Source organism: Tursiops truncatus, chromosome 17 (assembly GCF_011762595.2).
Source record: "Tursiops truncatus isolate mTurTru1 chromosome 17, mTurTru1.mat.Y, whole genome shotgun sequence".
NCBI classification, from domain to species: domain Eukaryota; kingdom Metazoa; phylum Chordata; class Mammalia; order Artiodactyla; family Delphinidae; genus Tursiops; species Tursiops truncatus.
Window position 1 is genome coordinate 9,852,198 of NC_047050.1, and position 11,257 is coordinate 9,863,454.

Consider the following 11,257-nt stretch of genomic DNA (forward strand, 5'->3'; position numbering starts at 1 on the left):
TGTGAAATTATCATTAAATTAAAGGTAATGCAGTCTATGTATTTTTCATCACTTTATACATTGAGGTAATAAATTTCCAAGACTACTGGTTGTGGGATTCCACTCAGCCCCAGATTATCTGGTCAGTGTTGAAATTAACTAGATAATGGGTTTTAAATGAAAAGTATAAGTTAAATCTCAGAAATTGTTTTAAAATATGCATTTGGGATATAAAATAGGCATTGAATAATTAATGATGTTCAGACTGAAAAGGAAGAGAAGAAACAATGAAAATTCCTGCAGAAGCTTTTCACTTACCTAGGCACCTTCACCCATTTTACTCAATATTATTTTTTACTAGAAAGGACCATACCAAATATAACCCACACACAAAAAAAATAGTTTTGCTTCACTTGCCTCGCCTACAGTGCCAGGGGGATGGATTTAATGATCTTATAGGCCTTTTCAATCTCTCTAATATTTGTGAAATGGCAACTGTCAATGTTAAACAAGAAATTGCTGAAATAGCACAACTTTTTGAAATGGATAATACCTCATAGGACAAGAGCCCGGAAATGGAAAGAACAACCATAAACCTCACTGAAACTCATCTCAACAGGATGCCAACTTTACTCTTGAGCTAATAAAAACAGCCAACTTTAAAAATGCTATCTCTGCTATACAGTAAGACCTTGTTGTTGATCCATTCTAAATGTAATAGTTTGGATCTACCAACCCCAAATTCCCAGCCCATCCCTCTCCCTTCCCCCCTACCCCTTGGCAACCACAAGTCTGATCTCTATGTCTGTGAGTCTGTGTAGCACAGGGAACTGTATCCAGTCTCCTGGGATGTATCATAATGGAAAAGAATATTAAAAAAGAATGTCTCTATGGGTATAACTGAGTCACTTTGCTGTACAGCAGAGACTGGCACAGCACTGTAAATCAAACATACTTCAATAAAAACAAAAACTAAAACTAAAAGGAAGCAAAAAAAATGCTATCTGTCAGTGAGTCTAAATCAGCCACTTTGAAAATCTCAGAACCAGCTGTGTATGCCAAGGTACAGTGACTTTCTTTTTTTTTTAAATTGAATTATAATTGACGTACAATATTATATGTTACAAGTGTACAATATGGTGGTTCACAATTTTTAAAGGTTATATTCCATTTATAGTTATTATCAGTGACTCTTTCTTAGTGTACATATTTTTCTTTCTTTCTTTCTTTCTTGCTTTCTTTCTTTCTTTCTTTCTTTCTTTCTTTCTGAGCTGAGCAGCATGTAGGATCTTAGTTTCCCGACCAGGGATTGAACAGGGAACCACTGGACTGCCAGGAAAGTCCCCAGTGTTCGTATTTTTCGTTTTGAGCTTTGCGGTTGCTTGACCATTTGGTTTCTATTTATGTCTGATTAGGGAATATGATCGATTATGTATATCCTAGATGTAATTAAGTTTAGTACTATATAGTAAACTCTGTCTATTTGTTGATAAATGCAAATATGTATTCTTGTGACAACATTTAAAGATTTCTATAGAAAGAAAACATTTAAGCAAAAGCACTTTCAAGTTCTTCTGGTATGTTAGGCAATTAAAAGCTCTCTATTTTCCAACATAGAGTCTGAATTTCTAAATATTATCAATATTTGACAATTTTCTCTTTTTTTTAGTGGCAGTTCTGGAGCAGTGATCCTTGAGAGAAAGAATGCACAGAGAAAGGAGTCCAAGATACTTTTATTTTCCTGCTAGAGGCATTTGACAAATTCTAATGTTGTGCAAAGTGATAGATAAGGAAACCAAGCAGAAGTCACTGCACAGGAGCTGAGTTTTCAGTAGTCTTCTAGTGTTGAGGGTGTGTGAACTAGCTTTCAGGACTTGCCAAAAAGGAGCCTAGACAATCAGTTAAGATGCACAATAGTTAAGCCTGGGAACAGGGGAGAACTAGAGGTAGAAAGTGACTTAAAAAACTTCAGTTCGGTTGAGTCATTCTTTCATTAGATGAAGGTGATCTGCTCCAACTCAGGCTGCCTACCAGAAGATGAAGTATATATCCTCCAGAGCCTTCTCAGTTTTTCTTGTACAATATCTGTCATTCAGTCAAAAAAAAATTATAGGCACCCGAAAGGGTCAAGAGAAAGAAAACTGATACAAAATTTCCAGATGACCCAATCATTGAAGTTATCAAACACAAACTGTAAAACAACTGTACATGTTCAAGAAAATAAATGACAAAATGAAATATTTCACTGGAAGCCTGATGTCCAGAAAAAGAGTGAAATGGAAATTATAGAATCACAAAATGCAGTAATGAAAATTAAAAACTAGTAAGTGGGTTTGAACTGGACACAGAAGAAGAGTGGTTTTGTAAACTTGAAGACAGGATAGTAGAAGATATCCAGACTCAAACATGAAGATCAAAATGGTTGGAGAATTTGTAAAAGGGCATAAGAAATATAATAGAAATGTGAAAAGGTCTAATGTATGTTCAACTGCCTTAGAAAGGCAGGAAAGAGAAAGTATGACAGAAGCAATATTTGAAAAGGTAATGCAAAACCATATTTCCAAACCTGAGAAGAGAAATCAACTCATAAATTCACAAAGAAATATGAACCCCAAGTAGAATAAAGACAAACAAACCACCCCTGGACACGTCATAATAAAATTTCTGAAAGGGAAAGGCAAAGTAAGAAGTTAAAAGAAGCCAGAGGAGAATAAAATGCATTACCTTCAAGGAGGAAACAATATGAGAAATAGTTTTTGATAAGAAACAGTAGATGCCAGTTGCAATAGAATGACAATTTTAAAGAGCAGAAAAATAGATGACAACCTAAAAATTGTATACCCTAGAAAATGATCTTTCAACAGTGCCAGTAAAATACAGAAATTTCCAGACAAGAAAACACGAACATAATTTAAATCATTGCCAGTGCATCTGAATTAAAGGATAAAAATGAAAGGACTTTTCAGGCAGAAGAAAAATTATTCTAGACAGAAACACAAGGCAACTATGTGGGTAAAAATAAATGAATATTGACTAAACAAAATGTAAGGGTAGCGTTCTGAGCCCTCAAATGAATATGGAATTCAAAGGCATGGTAGCAATAAAAAAAAATGTGGTAGTTTGGGGAGAGGAAAATGTGTATTTAAACTATTTATCAAAACTGACCACATATTGGCCACAAAACCAATCCCCAAATCTTTCAGAGAATGAAAATCATTCAGAGTATGTTTTCCAATCATAGAATTAATCTTGAAAGCAACAGCAAAAAGTTAACTTAAAAGTCCCCCCAGTATTGGAGATTAGGGAAATTAGAGGCAGCAGTTAACAAAAATATTAAGAATTCTCAGTGGGTAACAGAAAACATTTTTATTGTATAATAATAAATATATCAATAAATATGTCAAGACTTGTAAGAGGCCGCTAAACAGGTAATTAGAATGAAATTTGTAGTTTTAAATGCATTATATTTGAAGAGTAAAAAGGGTGAAAATTCAGTCATCTAAATATTGCCTCAAAAAGTTATTAAAAGGGCAGCCGAAAAAAAAAACCCAAATAAAATAGAAGGAAGGAAATAAAGGCAGTACAGAAAGCAATGAAATAGAAAGCAAACAAATGGAGAGAATTAATCATACCGCAAATCAGTCACTTGAAAGAATAGCATAATTGATGAATATCTGGCAAGATTTATCAAGAAATAAAAGACAGTACAAATTCCTGATCTCAGGAATAAAAATAAAAGAACCACTATAGATTCTTCAGATCATAAGTATAGACTGATATTATTAAACTTTTTAATTTGAAAATTTAAATAAAAGAAAAATTTGCTAGAAAAATAGCATTTACCAAAGTTGATAGAAGACAAAATAAAACAAACTGAAAGCTCTTTATCTAATAAATTGAATCCCTAGTTAAAAGCCTCTATAGGAAGAGCATTCCAGGCCTAGATGATTTATTTCACCATTAACTTCTTTCAAATATTTGTGGAAGAAATAAAATCATTCTTATACAAATTCTTCCAGGGGATAAAAATAGAGGGTACATTCCAAAATTGAATTAATTATGAGATCAATGTGATCATAATACCATAACCTGACAGGTATATTGAAAGAAATGAAAATTACATTCCAACCTCAATTATGAACATAGACATAAAAGTCTCAAACAACATATTAGCAAATTGAATCCAGCAATAAATAAATAGAATAATATTTCATGACCTAGTTGAGCTGATTTCAGGAATGCAAGATTGATTAACTTTTGAAAATCAATCAATGTAATTCAGTACATTAACAGAATGCTTCAGAGAAAACATACGATGATTTCATTAAAAGTGAAATAATTTTATAAAATTCAATACTTGTTAGTAATTTTAACAAATAAAGTCGAAGCAAAATTTTCGTAATCTGATACATGATATCTGCAAAAACAGATAAAACCTCTAGCACACCTCAGACAGAGTTGAAATGTTAAGTGCTTATGAAGAATCAGACAAGGATATTCACTACATCTTTGCTAATTGAAGTAAGGTTTGTAGATTGACATCATGTGTATCACTAGGGAGCTTGTTAAAAATGTAGAATCCTAAGCCCCACTCCAGACTTACTCCCTTAGAATTTGCATTTTAAGAAGATCTCCAGGAGTTTTATATGCATATTGAATTATGAGGATTTCTTTAAACCACTTCAATTCCTTATGGTCCTATGGTCTATGTTAAGACAGGAGGTCTTAACAATTGCAATAAGAGAACACAAATAAATAACATGTTATAAGGGCTAAAAAGAGGAAATGAGGTGTCATGATTCAGGACAACAGGATAGTGTATGTAGAAAATCTGAAGACTCTGCAGAGACGTTATTAGAATCAATAAGTGAAGTTAGCAAAGCTGCTAGATGCACATTTAATATGCAAAAATTAAAAGTATTTCTATGTATAGTAAGAAGTGTTAATAAACTTGGAATTTTAAAATGGTACTTAGGGAAAAAATTAAGAAAAATATTTTATGTGCTGAAACCTACAGAACATTATTGAAAGAAATTACAAAAACCTAAACAAATACAAAGATATACCATATTTTTGTGTTGGAATATTTGATACTGTAAAAATGCTAATTTTCTACAAATTGACCTAAACAATGCATTGCAATTCCAATAAAAATTCTAAAAGTTTTTTTGTGGTGGGAAATAATAAGCTTCAAAAAATAAGATTCCGAATTAGTATGAAAACGAAAAGTTTCAAGAATATTCAAAAAACATTTGAATAAAAAGAAAGAATTTGGAAGGCTTACTCTACTTGATATTGAGACTTACTAAAAAAACTATTGTAATTAAGACAGTATGGTAAGCACATTGGGTAGGCGGATGGACCAACAGAACAGAATACGGTCCAAAAATATATATAAAGTCATCTGAATTTTGATGAAGTTGCTACTATAATGCAGTGAAGAAAGGATTGTTATTTTAATAAATGATGCTGGGTAAATTGGCTATCCATAAGGGAATTGAACTTTGATGTTACCTTACTCCATTGGAAAAAGAAATTCCAGATGAACTATAGACCTAAATAGAAAATCTACAATAACAAACCTGCTAGAAAATAACTTAGAAGGATATGGTCATGACCTGGGGTGGGTAAAATTTCTTAGACTGGACAAAAAACACACTTGCCCATAAAGAAAAGATTGGAGAATTCTACTTCAATAAAATTAAGAATTTTGTTCATCAAAAGAACACTATTAGGAAACTGCAAGTGCAAACCACAGAGTGAGAAATATGTCTGGAATGCAGATGTCCACCAAAGATCTCCTGTCCAGAAGAAACGCTTACAAATTAAGAAGAAATAAACCACAATCTAATAAATAAAATAGAAAAAGCATTCACTTCACAAAAGTCGACATCAAAATGGCCAAATATGAAAAGGTGCTCAACCACAATTAGTCATCAAGAAAATGCTGATTAATACCAAAATGTGGTACTGGTATAAATCTACCCAAATGGCTGAAGTTATAAAGACCGTCAATAGCAATATCTTATCAGGATATGGGACCAACAAGAATTATCGTACATTGCTAGGGGGAGTAAAAATTAATTTAACAACGTTAAAATCATGGCAGTATCTGCTAAAACTGTAGATATACATACCTCCTTGATGCAGGGATTTCTTTCCTAAGTGTATATTCAACAGCAATATATACTGTGTACAGTAAAAGACAGGCAGACGGATGTCCGTAACATTATTTTCAATAGCCCCAAACAAAAAATAACTCCAATGCTCTTCAATACATGACTTTATAAATTGTAGTATGTTTATAAAATGGACTATTATCCAGTATTGAAAAATAACAAGCTCTTTGTACATGCCACAACATGAGTAAATTCAAGCACTATTTCATTTCATTAATTTCAATTTCACAAGTGGAAAAAACCCATGACAGTGTCATCAGATCTTTTCAAATGCAGGAAAGAGACCATTTTGTCAAGTAAGCTATGTGCAATCATAATCAAATGGGAGGGGCACATAGGGAGCCAGCTAAGAAAGTAATCTGAGAGATCAGACTCAAAGCAGTCCTGTGTTTTTTTTGTTTGTTTGTTTGTTTTTTTTGCGGTACGCGGGCCTCTCACTGTTGTGGCCTCTCCCGTTGCGGAGCACAGGCTCCGGACGCGCAGGCTCAGCGGCCATGGCTCACGGGCCCAGCCGCTCCGCGGCATGTGGGATCTTCCCGGACCGGGGCACGAACCCGTGTGCCCTGCATCGGCAGGCGGACTCTCAACCACTGCGCCACCAGCGAAGCCCAGTCCTGTGTTCTTTAACTGCTGGGAGAGAGTGGAAAGAGTCTGAGACAAGAGAAACAGTCAGATCGCCTCCCCTTTGGGAGTAGTTTCATTGCTGTTATCATTCAAGTGCAGTAGAAGTAAGTTAGACCAAAGAGAACTCAGGAATGTGTGTTTCCATTTCCATTTAACTAATTAACTAACTAATGTGTGTGCTTGTATTTTCAGACTGGTAATTGTATTAGTCACCTATTGCTGCGTAACAAGTTACTCCAAGATTTAGCAGTTTGCACAACAAACGTTTATTATCTCAAATCTTCTCAAGGTCAGAAAACTGGGAGGGATTAGCTGGATGGTTCTCATTTAAGGTTTCTTAGGACCTTACAGTCATGTCGTTGACCCTGGGCTGAGGGTACCTGAAGGGGCTGGGAAATCGACTTCTAAGCTCTCTCCAGTGGCTGTCAAGAGAGGAGGCTTCAGGTGACTCTGTGTGGGCCTCTTAGCCTGCTGACACCTCACAGCATCTGGAGAACTCTACAGTGAGCGATTCCCAGGAGGAAAGAAAAAGAATGCTCAAGACAGGAGCTGCAGGCTTTTATAACCTAATATTAGAAGTGACGTTCCCATTCTTCTGGCATCTTTTAATTGATCAAAGCAAATCACAAAGTCCAGCCCACACTCATGGAGAAGTGAGTTAAGTACCATCTCTTGAGGAGAAGAGTATCAAAGAACCTGTAGATGTATATTTAAGGTCATAGTGGCCAGACGTTCACATGTTATGAAATTCAAACTATATCGAAATCTCCCCAGGACACCAGTTCTGTTTTCTTGGGGTTATCTGTTTCTTGTGTGTCTTAGAGACAGTCTATGAAATTACAAATACTGTTAACAGTTGAACTCCTTTGAAAGCTCTATTCCCAGTATTATAGACCAATCAGTCTCTCTGGCTTTTATCAGTTCAAATAAGCACTGTTTTCTGTGAGGGTGTGAGGAGAGGGATGGAGAATGACCTTCTCCATGCCTTCTCCTCTAAACTCTTGCCAACTTCGGCCCACTTATAACTGTAGTATATGCCTTTTAAAACATTGGCTTAACAAAAGCTATTTAATTGTAGCTCTTTTTCCCCCTTTGGGACGTTCTTTGTGACTTTCTCTCACCATTAGCCAGGGCCTTAGGCAGTTACTAGAAAGGACTAAATTGAGTTGCTTTTGTTATTAGCTGTGGTTGTGAGTCAGCTTACTGCTTCTAAAATAATTATAGAAGGAAGCCATTATTTTGAATAGAAATTTGAGTATATTTAGAAGAAAACGAACTATGTATTTTCTCCTGGCTGCTTCTGCTTCCCAATCTCGTTTCAAAGAAGAAAAGGCTTAAAAAGATCGCAAAGAGGGAGGGAGAAAGAAAGGGATGGATCAAAAGTAAGAGAAAGTGAGAGCTACAGCCTCAGAGATGTGAAGACAAGGACTTGAAAGGAGCATGACAGTGCTCAAAGATTGGGAAAATGACATTTGAAATTTTATAGAACATGCAGTTAAATTATTGTATTGAGATTTCCCCAAATGATAGGATTTCTGCTGACATACCATGCCAATCCGTATTAGCCTAAAGAGATCAATTCTGAATAGCTTCATTCTTTTAAAGATATGGAATATGTTCTGTGACTCTTCCTGGGGAAATGATGCAGGATAATAAAATCATTGTTTGTATATGTGTGTTCGTCCTAGATATGTCACACATGGTTTTGAATCCCAGTTTTTTAAAAAAATGAAATCTAAGCTGAAACTAAAACATAAAGCATGCTTCCTTTGACCTAATTTATATCTAGCTAATAAGAGATTGATTTTTCCCCTATTGTTCTAGTATTTGAACATTGTGGATGTGTCCCTTGTATCACAGATAGTTCAGAAAGTTTTCATGTAAGTAGTACTTATGAAGAAACCATGTCTTACTTGTTGTTTTGCTAAACTCCATTCCAATTTAAGCCATCTTACATCCTTTTTGGAAGTAGGTAGAGTATATTTAAATAGTAAGTATTTACTTTAGAATTTCACAGATTTCAGCAGACAAGCTATGAAAATTGTCATCTGTGACATGTTTGTGATAGAGTTTCAGAAAGAATTTTATATCTCCCCAAAGTTCTAAAGCAAGGAGTATAGGTGAGATTATTTTTAAGAGAAAATTTGAAAGCAACTCTTTCTGAGTCTTTCAATCCCATTTTTACGCTGGTTCATTCTGGAATAATTTTGAGGGTTAAAATATAACTCTCTACAGTTAAGTATAATTTAAAAACAGTGCACAGTCAAAATGCAAACATTTAAACAATTCTGATAATTTTATCAACGTGAAAGGCCAGTCTATCACTAACATCCATTTTAGATTAATTGTTTTTTTCTATAGCACATCTTTAGTCATGAATACTTTAAGTTCAAAAACTCCCAGTAGCTCACAGTTTCCTTAGCCTGGCATTCTTAGGGCTTCAGATTCTAATCTTGATCTATTTCTCCAGCCTCAGTTCCCATGTATCTCCCCACACTACCCTAGACCTCCCATAGTCCAGGCAAAGTGCGTTTTTCTGGGGTCCCCTGGCACTGGTACCAACAACAGCAAAAGTGTTCTGCTGACCCCTTAAATATCACTGGTCTTTCAGATGGTCTAACCATGGATCCAGGGTAAAAATGGCTTGTTGACGCTTTGTTCTTTGGTTTTCTGGACTTCTCTTAGGACCTAAGCCTAACACAGAGGTGAGGATGCCTAGGACATTCCTAAGTGAATATTTGACTTGAATTCAGATGCTGGATATCAGAGAGAGCCAAGTGTGATCTAACTGTGGTGACAGCGTATTGAGTGCTCCCAGATGCAACTAGAGATCTTTCTAGTGTTAGTAGGTGAGTGATAAATGCCGTAGTCACCTAGAGTTCACCAAAAGATGATAAGATTACCTGATGAGAGCTCTTGGGAAACATCTCCAAATTAGAAACTGAAGGTCAAATTTTCAGGTTCACTCTTCCTGTGTCTTATTAAAATTTATTCTTATTATTACAGGATGCATTTCAGCTGAAAAGATATTATAACACATTTAGGATGACAGGCTTAGCCTCCATAAAGTGTTATTATAACTTATTTCTTAGGATGAAATTGGAAAATAACACGATCTACTTCCACATTGCTACTTCCATATTCCATAGATTTTCCTAGGAATCTAAAATCTGGAAATGACTTCGCCCTCATTCCATCAACCCAGTGTTTCCATGAGGCATAACTACAAAAAGGTTTTCCTGGGTGCCCTCGGGGCCTGAAGACCCTTTTATGTTAGGCTTGGACTCCTTGTCTTCCGGTCATCATTCAGCCAAAGCATCGTCTTGGTTCTCCAATTTCATAATCTTTTAGTATTAACAGGAATCGTATTTGGTCTTTCTACCTACCACATTCAGCCCTATGAATTACCTACAAGGTTATCTTCATTAATAAAACATAAAAATAAAAATCAAATGACAACAAATGGACAAGTTAATCTCTCTCATTTAAAAATCTGTTGGTAACCTGTTGCCTCAACAGAAAATATATTACATCCCTTATAATGTACTATTAGCATTTTGGGTTTCTTCTCTCTTTTTCTTTCACATTCCTCCCATGCTCCTAGACTTACATTTTTTTCATCCTGATGCTTTGAGTACACTCTTCTTTCTGTCTGACGTATCCCTGCCCACTTGGGGGTTTTCCCTTGTTGAGGACCATGGTCTTTGGACAGTGCTGACATGCCCCAATCCTCTATTTTTCCTTGCTAGAGTTCCCAGTCCCAGAAACTGAGGCTTGTGGGTTTTTTCTTCTTCTTCTTTAAATCTTTCATCTCACAATCCATGTGATAAAGTCAGTCTTCTTACTCACTCCCTTCCCCTAACTATGGAGTCATCCATTGGCCTTTTGTTTTCACAATACCTCTGAACCCTAAAACACATTTATTTATTTATTTATTTGGCCACGCCGCAGGACTTGTGGAATCTTAGTTCCCTGACCAGGGATTGAACCCAGGCCCACGACAGTGAAAGAGCCATCTTAACCACTGGACCTCCAGGGAATTCCCCCTAAAACACATTTAAAATGCATTACTAGCAACCATAAAGTTTCTACAGTCTCTAACTGTATTTGGTATGATGATAAAGGAAGGGGTTGAGACAAGAATGCCCTCTTGGTTTACAGCATGGATGGCTGGATGGTCATGGAAACCAACTGATAGAATATTGAGAAAAAGCCAACAGTTAGTTTTGGACATGATGAGCTTAAAGTGCTTTGAGGATGCTCGTAGCAGTTGCTCAGTAGGAGCTGCTCAGGAGGGCTACGCTCAGAAGAAAGTGCTGTCCCAGGGACCAGACTGGAAGTTGGCCTTCAATCTGTCTCTCCATGCTGCTAGAGTGATGTGTTTCGAAAACACAAATGCGAATAATGTCTAAAATTTGTCAACAACTACCCATAGTTATCAGGATAAAATCACACTACCGTTCCTTAAATGAACA